We start from the raw sequence: 13,231 nt of genomic DNA, 5'->3' as shown, positions 1-13,231 counted from the left end.
GGGGCTGGCAATAGAATATTATACATAAAATCCCTTTGGAGTATTTTCCACATGGAAAAATCTACATCTGATAATCACTTTCAACAAAGGAACAAGATACAATTTTTTTTCAGGATTCAGACATTTATTTGGAAACAAGCAAGTTCTGTAACTGTCTATTGAATAATGAATTCCATGAATTCCACTTTTTAGCACAAGTCACACTTATTTCAAGATAAAGATAGGAAGGCAAATATGGCACATGCCAGTACTACCAGCAAAAGTTTTTTTTTGTTTTTTGTTTTTGTTTTTGTTTTTGTTTTTGAGACAGGCTTTCTCTGTTTAGCCTTGGCTGTCCTGGATTCCCTTTGTAGACCAGGTTGGCCTTGAACTCACAGTAGTCTACCTGCCTCTGCCGCCTGAGTGCTGAGATTAAAGGCGTGCACCACCACTCCCAGTCCACAAGATACAAAATTAAGACACACACACACACACACACACACTTCCTACATATGAATGCCAAACACATTAAGAAAGAAGACATGGAAATAGCACCTTTAATAAAAGCCTCAAAAAAAAAAAACCCTCATGAAATAAGTCTAACAAAGCAAGTGACAGTCTTGTCTAATAAAAACTATAAGACACTGAAGAAGAAAACAGAAACTGGAATGATCCCTGATACTCAGAGACCTGTAAGATTAATATTGTGAACATGGCCATATATAGAGATTCAATGCAATCCCCAATTAAAGCTCTAACACAGTTCATAGAAAAGAAAAACAATCTTCATACAGAAAATCACACACACACACACACACCTCGGAAAGCTAACACAACCATGAATAACAAAGGAACTGTTGGAAGAATCACTATCTTAAATTTCAAGTTTTGTGACAGAGCTACAGTAATAAAAACACTCTCATGTTACCATAAAAACAGACACATTAATCAATGGATTTAAAGTAGAGACTCTGACATAATTCTACATGCTTAATGACATCGGGTTTTTTTTACCATAGAGAGTGAGAGAGAGAGTGTGTGTGTGTGTGTGTGTGTGTGTGTGTGTGTGTGTGTGTGTGTGTGTGAGAGAGAGAGAGAGAGAGAGAGAGAGAGAGAGAGAGAGAGAGAGAGAGGAGACAGAGACAGAGAGAGACAGAGAGAGAGAGACAGAGAGAGAGAGAGAGAGAGAGAGACAGAGAGAGAGAGAGAGACAGAGACATACAGAAACAGAGACAGACAGAGACAAAGAGAGACCCAGCTTACACTGCTAACGCCATCCAAATCTACTGGAGGGCACGCCCCACATCCCTGCCTGCAGAGCCTATGCTGTCTCACTCCAGCTCTACTCATCCCAGATGCAAGCAAACACCAGCCCTTTTCTCCAGACAAACACTTGGATTCCTGCCTCCAAATACACCCACCTCTTCTATACATAGTAGCCTAAGTACTCTGACTTCCAACCCTAGCTGGAAATCTACCCTGCAACCCCACAGACTTTGGAAAAATTCCTGAGGAACAAAGACACCTTACTCTCTACTTCCCCACCCCTGCTGTTTATGTAGTAATCAGACTACCTCCCCCAAGTTCCTGAAGATTGACTATGAGAATGCTACAACTCTACAGGAAATCCTTGGTCTTAGAAATCTCATTTAGTGCAAAAGGAGCAGGGACAAATTCTCAAGCCTCACTGAACATAAGACTGAACCTTAAGCCGCAGATAGCTGGCCAACTACCAGACAAGTAGGGGTAATAGGAAAAAGAGCTTCAAGCACCTATCCTACAATTCAGAGACTCGATTTCCATACCAAGAAATGGTACCAAAGATGTAACTCCAGATGCCTAGATCCCACCATAAATACAGAAACATGAATAATCAAAAACAGTAAGCATCTAACAAAAATGCCTATAGTAATATTTGCTGAGAAAAGCAAATCAAATGACATACAAGACATGTTAAATGTAGTAATAATAAGCATAAAAAAGAAAGTCTCAAAAAAGAAAAAAGAAAACCTCAAGATACAAATAAATGCCAGAATGAAGACCACAAATGTAAACAATTGCTGGGCATGGTGGTGCACATCTTTAATTCCAGCATTCCAGAGGCAGAAATAAGTGGATCTCTGTGAGTCAGAAGCCAACCTGATCTACAAAGTGAGTTCCAGGACAGCCAGGGCTGTCACATAGAGAAACCCTGCTCCTCCTGGTCTTGGAAGTGTTCCCAGGCAATTGAGTGGGCCTCCAGCCTTTGGTCCTGATCCTGGTCCTGGCCCAATCCATATTGGGGGTCCTCCTGGCTTTGGAGCTAGCTCTGGAAAACCAGGAAAAAACTACTATAATTAAGGTGGAGAACATGCCCTTTACTGTATCTATTGATGAAATTTTATATTTCTTTTATGGTTATCAAGTAATCCCTGGTTCAGTATGTTTAAAGTACAATGAAAAAGGTATGCCTACAGGTGAAGCCATGGTGGCCTTTGAATCTCGGGACAAAGCCACAGCTGCTGCCATTGACTTAAATGATAGGCCTATAGGCTCAAGGAAGGTAAAACTCGTTTTCGGGTAGCCAGTTGTTTATATCAGTTCTTTATAGGTCATATCTTCATGTTGCTGTGGTTAATGCATCCAGATTGTTTTCCTAGTATTTCCAGGCTAGAACCTGTGGCTTGTTTTGATTGCAGATAGATTAGTTTCTATAACAGAGAGCATTGGTTGGCTGTTTACAACTCACAGAATAAACATTGCAATTTGTTACAGTAAAGCTGTCTGGAGAGAACACAAAAATAATTTGGCCTACAGGTAGAGACCATTGGTAATACACGATGATCATATAAAGCTTATTAAGGAATCTACATTGGTTTTCTTTTATACCACATGGGATGTAGAAAATAGAAATGTGAGTAGAGCTTGTTCAGGGTGCTCTTGCTGGCTGCTGACAATTAGAAGTTGGCTATTTGAACAATTTGATTTAAAGTTGGACATATTTGTTTTGTTATAGAGTCAAAGCTTAGTCTGAAACCTTCATTTTTTAAAAAATTTTGAATAAAGTCTCTGTATCTGGATTCACTGTATGTACCTTTATTGCTTCTTGAGGGTTCTTGCTGTGGAGACAGTCCTACTTCAGACGTTGCTGCTTTACCTAATTGACTTACTTGTAATAAGCACAACTATTTTGTTGGTTTTTAATTAATTTCTAATATAAAATCTCCATACTTGGATTGTGCTATCTAATCCTGAACTTAGAATTCTAATGTCACACTTATGACTGTGTGGAATGACTTTTACCATAAAAATAAATTATGGAGTCCTACTGGCCTTTTTTGGGTTGACTGCTAAGTTTTACTAAGTTTAGTAAATTTTAAATTTGTTCATATTGTTTGGATGGCAATGAAAACCAGAAACCACTTCCAGAATCAGTGTTTAGGTGTTTTATTTGAAGGCCTTTACTGTGATGGGCTAATGTAGCAAATTGCTTTTGTCCCAATTTAGGTGAAGTTTTAGAACAAAGGAGTCCATAAGAAAGCATTCTATCTTGGAATTTAAACCTGAAGTTGAAATTGGTAGTTTTGTTAGCAATATTATTGTAGAATGAAAGATCCCTAAGTTGGACCTAGGTTGATGTGTGTTTAATTATGTTAATTTGCAGGCTTTTTTGTGTAGTTGTTCAATGATGAGCCTGTTCACAAAAATTCTTTATGCAGAGTCTATAAGTACAGCTGTCAGAGGAGAGAATTGAGTCTCTCTTTGCTTTTTCCTATTCTTTCCATTTGGCAATCAGGACACTAAGGTAGGGGGAAATCACATAGACTTTGGTTGGACAAATGTCCTTTCTGTAAAAGCATTTGATTCATCACATCTTGTTCACAAACCTAGGGTTTGTTTCTTTATTTAAAATGCTTGAAAGCTGTTTCACATTAACATAACATACAGATTTGGAGATTGATGAATAATGATGGGAATACATTTTATCTTTCACGTTACTCTGGTTTTAAACACCAACATTATAAGTCTGCATTTACTTTTAAAAGAAGCGTTTCTCATATATATATATATATGTGTGTGTGTGTGTGTGTGTGTGTGTGTGTGTGTATGTGTGTGTGTATACACATATTTACATATATTTGCACACACAAAATATGCATATCTGTATGTAGTGCCTTTTGTGTGTTCTGAGGTGGTGGAACACAATACAGTTTTGCCATGTAATTTTGGAGTTAAGAGTGGCAACAGTCTTGTGATAAAGTTTGGGAAGTCTATTCAACTCTACAGACTTAAGGATTGACAATATGGAGTTTTTGTTTAGGAAGAGGATTGTGCACACTTTGAAAAGAAGTAGCTACACTGTGAATCACTTGATACTTCACAAACACAATTTACTTGACTGCCTCAAAAAGCAATATGTTTATATGTGATTTTGTTGTTGTTGTTGTTAAGTAAACATTTCTCCTAAGTATATTGTCTTGTCTTGTTTGGATTATTGAAGTTTCAGGTTTTGTTCTTGTTTTAATAACCATGAAAATATGTTCTATGAAACTATTCATACCTCTTGTCAGACAAATTCAGTCAAACCAGAATTAGGTTTGGTATAGATTTGAATTTACATGATTTTTTCATTTGTATGACATGAAGGCTTTGTAAAGCTTTGCTCCAAGTGCGCTCGTAAACAATGCCAACGTATTCTTAATCTCATGTGTACATTTTATGGCGTGGTTTTGGTGATTTTGACATTTATGGAAGAGAATCTATTTCATTAGTTTAATTTGTTTTCTCCTGAGTTTTTATTAGTGTTTATTTTTCTTTTTGTTTTAAAGGATTAGAGAAACCTACCAATGTATTTTGTAAATAAGCAAATTTGTAAATTTTTAAAATTTCAGTGACACATTTAGTTCATAAGCATAATTTGGAGCTGTTTTATGTGTTTATACTAGTCTGGATGTGCAATTATTAGTGGCTGTTGTGGGGTTAGCTTTAATGCAACAGTGTTAACTGAAATGTAGTTCCTGACTTGTATTCTAAGTTGTCAAAACACTGACAATTAAAACTGCATTAGGAAATACAACTCTTACAGATAGTAATATTCAGTGTAGCTAAGGTCAGTCTTGACCCACTTGAGGAAAATCTTGGAGTATGTTCATACATGAAAGGAAGTAAGCAAGCATGCACAGCTTTAGGTGGAAATGGTCACCTTGCACAAAAATAAGGAAACACAAAGGCTTACTCAAACTCTATTTTGCTGGATTCTGTGACTGTACAAGTATGGGTCAAGTCTGTAAAAATAAAATGCACTCGAATTTAAGAGCACGGGGAAAATGAGTGAATAATGTGTAAAAGGAGTCCTTTTGGGGGGAAAGTTTCTGGTGGCGATCACTTTTTCCACTCACACAATTGCCATGTGTAAATTATTTTACTTCAGCATTTCATTGGCAGTTCTGTAGCCCAAACTGTAGCCCAACAGCCAAAGGGCTGTTGATAGTGTGAACACAATGTTGCCAGCACCTACTATAGGCATTATTAACAATTTTTTGTTTATAAAGAAGTCTTGGATACTGTTCAATAAACATGTCACAAAATAAGGGCTGATGCTTTAATGCTTTAAAAGAAAAAAGAATATACAATATACCAAAGACCATGGGGAAAACTGAAAACACAAAAAGATGAAATGTTATAGCAGTATAAAATACAAAGAGCTGAGATATCTCAAGTAAATAACTTATATGCTGATGCACCTATAGGCAATAAAAAAACAAAACAGCATCCTATAAAAGATGACAGGAACAATTAATAAAAATGAATAATAAAGAACAAAGATTTAGGAAACAAGAATTGGTTCTATAAAAAATAATAATGACAAATATTTAGTCAAATTAACCAAATAAAAGAAAAAATTATCCAAACTCATAAGATTAGAGATAAAAAGGAGAAATTACAATAGATATTAAAAAATTCAAAGAATCTTAAGATCATACTTCAAATTTATGTCCACCAAACTGTGAAAAACTTTAAAAAATTGAGAACTGCTAAATATACCTAACCAACAAAAGTTAAGTCAAGAGGAAATAAGTCATTGGAACAGACCCAGAACAGTTAGTGAAATAGAAGTAATTAAAAGTGTCTCAACAAAATCAGCCAAGTGTCAGATGAAATCAGAACAGATTTCATCAAATATTCTACAAATTATTCTGAAAAATATAGAAAAAAGGAGATTTTAAAATTTCTTTTATGGAGGCAGCATTACTCTGATATCAAAACTGAAGATACAGCAATGATAAAGAAAAAGTTATAGACCAATAACTCTGAGGCACATATTTCTTAGTTACTATATTATTGCTATAAAGGGATAATGTAACCAAGGCAATCTGATAAAAGAAAGTATTGCACTGGGAGCTTGCTTTCAGTTCCAAAGTGTTAATTAATTATCATCAAGATGGGGCAGGCAGGCATGTGAACAGCTAGGGGAGAGAGAGAGAGAGAGAGAGAGAGAGAGAGAGAGAGAGAGAGAGAGAGAGAGAGAGAGAGAGAGAGAGAGAGAGAGAGAGAGAGACAGAGAGACAGACCGACAGACCGACAGACAGACAGAGACACAGAGAGACAGAGACAGAGAGAGAGACAGACAGAGAGAGAGACAGAGACAGAGAGAGAGAGAGAGAGAGATAGACAGAGAGATAGCAGCAAAGACCTGTCTCTGGGCCTGATGTGGGTTTTTAAAATCTCAAAGCCCTCAAGTGACATTTCTCCTCCAACACAGACACTTGTAATCCTCAAAACAGTTTCACTCCCTGTTGACTAAATGTTCAAACATCTGAGCCTGATTCTTACACAAGCCTCCACAAAATAGTTACAAAAATTCTCAATAAAATACTTACAAATTAAATTGAACAATACATGAAGATTATTGACCATGACAATCAGGCTGCCTTTACCTTAGTGATGCAAACAAGGATGGTTCAACATATATAAATCAATAAGTGGAATCCCTCACATAGACTAAAGGACAAAAACCACATCGTCATTTTATTAGATGCAGAAAGGGGTGTTGACAAAAATCTGGCATTTATTCATAAAAGTTTTGGAGAAAATACAGCTTCACAAGATGTATCTAAATATAATAAAGGCATTCTAAAGCAACCAAATAATAACCAAGGCAGGAAATGGAAACAGCCTATGTGTCTATCAAATGACTCATGAATAATGAAAAGGTCATATATTAGCCTAATAGGATATTATTCAGCTATTAGGAAAAATAAAAGTGTGAAATATGAAGGTAAATGGATAGAGAAAATGACAATCGAAACAGAAAATAAACATGTTCTCACTCTAAATGTCTGCTTTTAATCTTCAGATGTATGTCTTTCATTTGTAATACCCATAAAGGCCAGGAAATTATTAAGAGGTTGTGAGGACGGACATTCAAGGGTTTTGTCTTAGTTACTGTTGATATGAACAAATACCATTACCAAGGTAATTTTTATAAAAGAAAGCATTTAATTGGAAGCTTGCTTACAGTCTCATGTTAGTGCATTCTCATCGTGCCAGGAAGCATGCTGGCAGGCAGACACAGTCCTGGAGAAGTAGCTTAGAGCCACATCCTGAACTACAGACAGCAGGCCCAGAAAGAAAGGCTGGGCCTGACATGGGCCTTTGAAACTTCAAAACCCACCTTCTCCACGAAGGACCCACCTTCTCATCCATTCCAAACTGTCAATTGGGAACTAAGCATTCAAAGATATGAGCCTATGGGGGCCATTTCCATTCAAACCACAAGTTTGAAGATAGTATGCTAGTGTAATGGGTTAAAAGAGAATAATGGAATAAGGAGGGTTAAATTGGAGCTGAACAGACGATAGTGTGGGGAGAAGTGAATTTCACTAAAGATCTTTCAAAAAAGACATATGGAAACATACTACTGTAGAAGGTTCCTAAAGTGTATACACACACACACACACACACACACACACACACACACACACACACACACAGATTTAACAGGACAAGAATATCCCTCCTAGACATTAGAGTTAATAAATAAACCCTTCTGTCAGAGGTCTAGGGGACAGGAATAGGGCAAAAGCAGGTAAATGCGAAGATACAAGTGAGGGGATAACAATCAGCATGGCATCTGAATAAATTATAATAAAAATGATGCCTAAGAAAAGCCAATGCCGGGAATGGGTTACTTCTTTTGGAATTGTTGGACAATGACATTCTGTAGACCACTAAACTGAATAGGCTATGGTGATTTCCCTTGGTTATGTCCCAGAACTTGATGCATATGGTGCTATTGCTGAAGACACCACATGTTTGAGTCATAGAACATGACAAGATCAAGCTGGTGCACACTTGAAGTTTCTTCCGTAGTAGCAACTAGCAAACATTCATAGTCTATGAAAACAACTGACACATATAATAATGATGGACAGATTATTTAAAATTAGAATGCCTATGTCTTTAAAATGATTGAATTTTGTGCCTTCTGAAAAAAAAAAAAAAGAAAGGAAAACAACTGGGAAAGAAATGTTATGATCAATTATACCTACCTATGAACTCTGCCTGACCTGGCAAGGCATACGTAATAGTGCAAAAGTGGCATGAACATGATGGGGGTGAACCATCATTTGGGGGGGGGGATTTCATCCAGAAGATGAAAACACATTTGGCATCATTATTGGGCAAGTGTCAGACCCTACTGAAGAGTCTACTACTAATACGCCGCTAAGTGGACATAGTAGTCCACTGTTTTTTTAGTTAACTAATTCTTAATGAGTTACCAGATACTCATAGTTAAACACGTATCTCAACCCTCTCATGGTTAGAAGGATTAACACAGCAACCCACAACTGACAAACCTTTAGAGAATAAGAGACTCGGGGAATGGCAAGTTATAAAGGAAATATATGCCACATACACTCTCCCAAGGCTCAGGGATAATTCCAAAAGAAGGAACAGAAATAGTTTAAGAATAAGAAGTGGAACTCTGGTGCTCTCTAATTGATTACTTCCTCTTTGGGAGAGACCCAGTGGTACACAGAGGAAGGAGAAGCAGGCTACCTGGATGAGACCTAATAGTCTGTGGTCATATGGTGGGGGAGCAGGTCCTCTTCTGTCAGAGGTCTAGGGGAAGGGAATAGAGTGAAAGAGGGAGGGAGTGGGTATATACAAGGGAGGGAATATCAATTGAGATGTAATATGAATAAATTATGATAAATTAAAAATTAAAAAAGAAAAAACAGAAAAAAAAGAAGAGTCAGGGACATCATCTAGACTTGAAGGGCAGCTGTACCTATGAACTCACAGTGGTTGGAACAACATCTAAAAACCTGTGCAAACTAATCAAGACAAATCCTAACACGGAGAGGGAAGTTGAGCACACAATCCTACCCTAAGGGATGAAACTATTGGCAGTTATTAGCTGTAAGAGTGTGCCCACAGGTAATTTGGCCACTCTGCAGTGGAATCTCACATATACAGGAATACTTGTGGTTTTGAAGCATTAAAAATAAAAAGGACACAAAACTGAGTGAAAGTCCTGAAGAATTAAAAAAGAAAAAAACAAGAATAAAACATGGTTACGATTTTAAACATAAATGAACACAATACAAAAAGTCAAAAGATAATGATTACAGACAAAAGAACAAGCTCAAATGACATCTTTATCCTTTGAAAATAATTTTATTTCCCAGTCTATATTGCTGTGTGCCTTAGCAGTCCAAGTCTGGTGCCAGAGGATGGAAGATTCCTAGAGAACCACTGGGCACTAGTACCTGATGGAAGATTGAAAGTACTGGTTCTGATATCAGAGGAACTAGCAGCAGCAACAACAGAGCAAATAACTCAGTAGCAAGAGTGAAGGCCAAACAAGGAAAAGGTAAGATGCTCTTCCTTCTGCCACACCCATTTTCTCTGAACTGTTACTTGAAGGAGCTTCCTGCCTTCAAGTGGGATCTTTGCACATCAGTCAAGGCAGTCACAATACTACTTGGGTAGTTAAATTCATGGTAATTTGAAATAAAACCCGACCATAGTACTAAAATATATAAAAATTCTCGTCAAGCAAGAAATATCTTAAAAACACTAAGACACTTAAAATTTTCTTAAATATTAATAAAAATCTAATTTATAAATCTATTATTAATTGTAACCTTAGTTTGTATTTTGTTTTCTTTTTAACAAACTTGGTGCTCAAAGCTTCCACCTTAACAATATCTTCTTAGTCTATTCCAACACTATGTTCTTTCATTAAACTGTGTGTACTTTGCTACATTCTTGATGTATTTTGTTGTTGTCCAAGTTATCATACCTGTATGTATCACACATACAAAGATGGTTCTACTGAAGAAAATCATTGTTGTGACCTTCCTGACTTTGGTTCTTCCTAAGGACAATGGTTGGGGTTACTTTTACTTAGACTTTGCATTTTATTTATCTTTTAGGGTATATGAAAGCTTCAAACCAAACTTATGGTGTAGAAATTAGACCCAAGTTTACCACAAAGAATCCAAGGTCATTTCTCCAACTGGAAAAAAAAGGAAAGAGAGAAAGAGCTTCCCAGGCCCTTTTTTGGGCATGGAATGCCCACTAATTAACATGAAAACATTAGAAAACATTGGTAGAATCTTTCAGTTCCCCCAAATATTTTTGGAGTTGCAGTAAGAGAGTCAGGATGTGGGCAATGAGAGGCATCACTGTTAATGTGAAAGAAGCTAACTGACAGAAAGATTGAAAACTCATGTCACCTATGGCTACATGTTTAAAATAAAGAAATAAAGAAGGAAGGAAAGAGACAGAGAGAGGCAGGAGGAAGACTATAAAGCAGAGCATGTGTGAAAAGCATGCCAGGAATTATAGGCCAGTTGTATCTAAACGGCTTATAAAGAATCCGTACTGTCTCCCTTGGCCCACGGCTTTGGAGCCTTATACATGTTCCAACTCTCCAGCCAACTTCCATTCTTGGAACTGCTTTTCTCTTCCTAGACAGGCTCTATTTACATCATTGCCCAAGGGTTGCCCAGCCAATAATTAGATGGGCCCTCCCAAATAAATCATTAATTAAAAAAATGCCCTACAGACTAATGTAACAGAGGCATTTTCTCAAGTGAAGTTACCTTTTCCAAGATGAGTGCATCTGTGTCAAGGTGATATAAAAACTTGCCAGCTCACTATCCATGTATCCTTAGTCAAATTATTTATTCTGATACACTAGAATTTGAAAACCTCAGCAAGAGTCTGTTGGGTTCAAATTCATTCTTAAAATAGGCACTGTTTCTCACAATTTGTGTGTGCGTGTGTGTGTGTGTGTGTGTGTGTGTGTGTCTGTGTCTGTGTGTGTTATATAGTTATATAGTTATATAGACACATGTATGAGAGGATTTAAATGAAAATGTCTCCCATAGGCTCATATGTTTGCATGCTTGGTCCCCAGGCAATAGATAAATTGTTTAGAGGAGGTGTGTCCTTGTGAGAGTAGGTGTATGCTTTTTGGTGGAGGAGTGATTGAGTTTTCTAAAGCCCACGCCAAGCCCAGTCTCTCTCTCTCTCTCTCTCTCTCTCTCTCTCTCTCTCTCTCTCTCTCTCTCTCTCTCTCTCTCTCTCCCACTGTGGCCTGCAGATCAGGATGTAAGCTTCTCAGCTAGTGCTCTAGTCCCACGCGTGCTTCCTACCATGATGATGATGGACTCAGAAAACTCTAAGTATGCTCCCAATTAAATGTTTTCTTTTATAAATATTGCCTTGTTATGAACATGGTTGAGCAAATTTTCTTGTTGTGTGCTGGAGCATCTTCTGGGTATATTCCAAGGAGTAAAAAGCTGGGTCTTGTGGAAGCCCTATTCCCATTTTTCTGAGATAGCGCCAGATAGATTTCCAAAGTGGCTGTACTAGTTTGCATTCCCAACAGCAATAGAAGAGTGTTCTTCTCTCTCCTCATCCTCGCCAGCATGTGGTGTCACTTGAATTTTTGATCTTAGCCATTCTGATGGGGGTAAGATGGAATCTCAGAGTTGTTTTGATTTGCATTTCCCTGATGACTAAGGAGATTGAGCATTTCTTTAAGTGTTTCTCAGCCATTTGATATTCCTCTGTTGAGAATTCTCTGTTCAGTTGCAAGCCCCATTTCTCAACTGGGTTATTTGGTTTGGTGGTGTTTAATTTCTTGAGTTGTTTATATATTTTGGATATTAGACCTTTGTCAGATGTAAGGTTGGTGAAGATCTTTTCCCAGTCTGTAGGCTGTCGCTTTGTTCTGACAGTGTCTCCTGCCTGACAGAAGCTTCTCAGCCTCATGAGGTCCCATTTATTAATTGTTGACCTTTAGGTGTGGGCTTATTCATAATAGCCAGAACATGGAAACAGCCTAAGTGTCCCTCAGTAGAAGAATGGATAAAGAAACTGTGGTACATTTACACTATGGAATACTACTCAGCTATTAAAAACAAGGAATTCCTGAAATTTGTGGATAAATGGATTGAACTAGAAATGATCATAATGATTGCGTTAACCCAGAAGCAGAAAGAGTTAAATGGTATATACTCACTTATATCTGCATACTAGCCCAAGGGGCATGTCCCGTGAAAGTCTTCACTAACCAGGAAACTGGGACAGAGGGGAGGACATCCTATTGGGACTCTAGATGAGAGAAGCATGGAAGAATGGCAAAGTTGAAGGATCGAGAAGATCCTAGAAACCTACAAGAAGAAAATTATGATAGGCAGATTTGGGCCCCGGGGTCCCGCTCAAACTATGGCACCCGCCAAGGACAATACAGGCTGTAAACTTCAAACCCCTACCCAGATCTAGCCAATGGACAGAATAGTCTCCACAGTTGAGTGGAGAGTGGGGTCTGATTTTCACATGTACTCTGGTGCCTCATATTTGACCACGTCTCCCGAATGGGAAGACCTGGTGGCACTCGGAGGAAGGACAGCAGGCTACCAAGAAGAGACTTGATACCCTATGAGCATATACAGGGGGAGGAAGTCCCCCTCAGTCACAGTCATAGGGGATGGGAGTAAGGGGAAAATGGGAGGGAGGGAGGAATGGGAGGATACAAGGGAGGGGATAACCATTGAGATGTAATATGAATAAATTAATAAAATAAAATTTAAAAAACACTTATATACAAAAAAAAATTAAAAAAATAAATTTTGCCTTGCTCATGGTGTCTCTTCAAAGCAATGGAGCAGTAACTGAGACAATATACGCATATATATCTTAGTAATTTTACATCTTTTAAAAGATGATTGAAGAAAATGGGCAAAAAATC

The 13,231-nt window shown here is 37.6% G+C and overlaps 1 protein-coding gene across 1 annotated transcript in view; it reads right to left on the bottom strand.

The window, feature by feature from the left end:
• Frmd3 (FERM domain containing 3) overlaps nucleotides 1-13,231 on the bottom strand; it is a 199,413-nt gene that overhangs the window by 154,872 nt on the left and 31,310 nt on the right. The window lies entirely within an intron of this gene.

This window comes from Acomys russatus, chromosome 2, assembly GCF_903995435.1.
Source record: "Acomys russatus chromosome 2, mAcoRus1.1, whole genome shotgun sequence".
Classification (NCBI taxonomy): Eukaryota; Metazoa; Chordata; class Mammalia; order Rodentia; family Muridae; genus Acomys; species Acomys russatus.
This window is presented reverse-complemented; position numbering and strand designations above follow the sequence as displayed.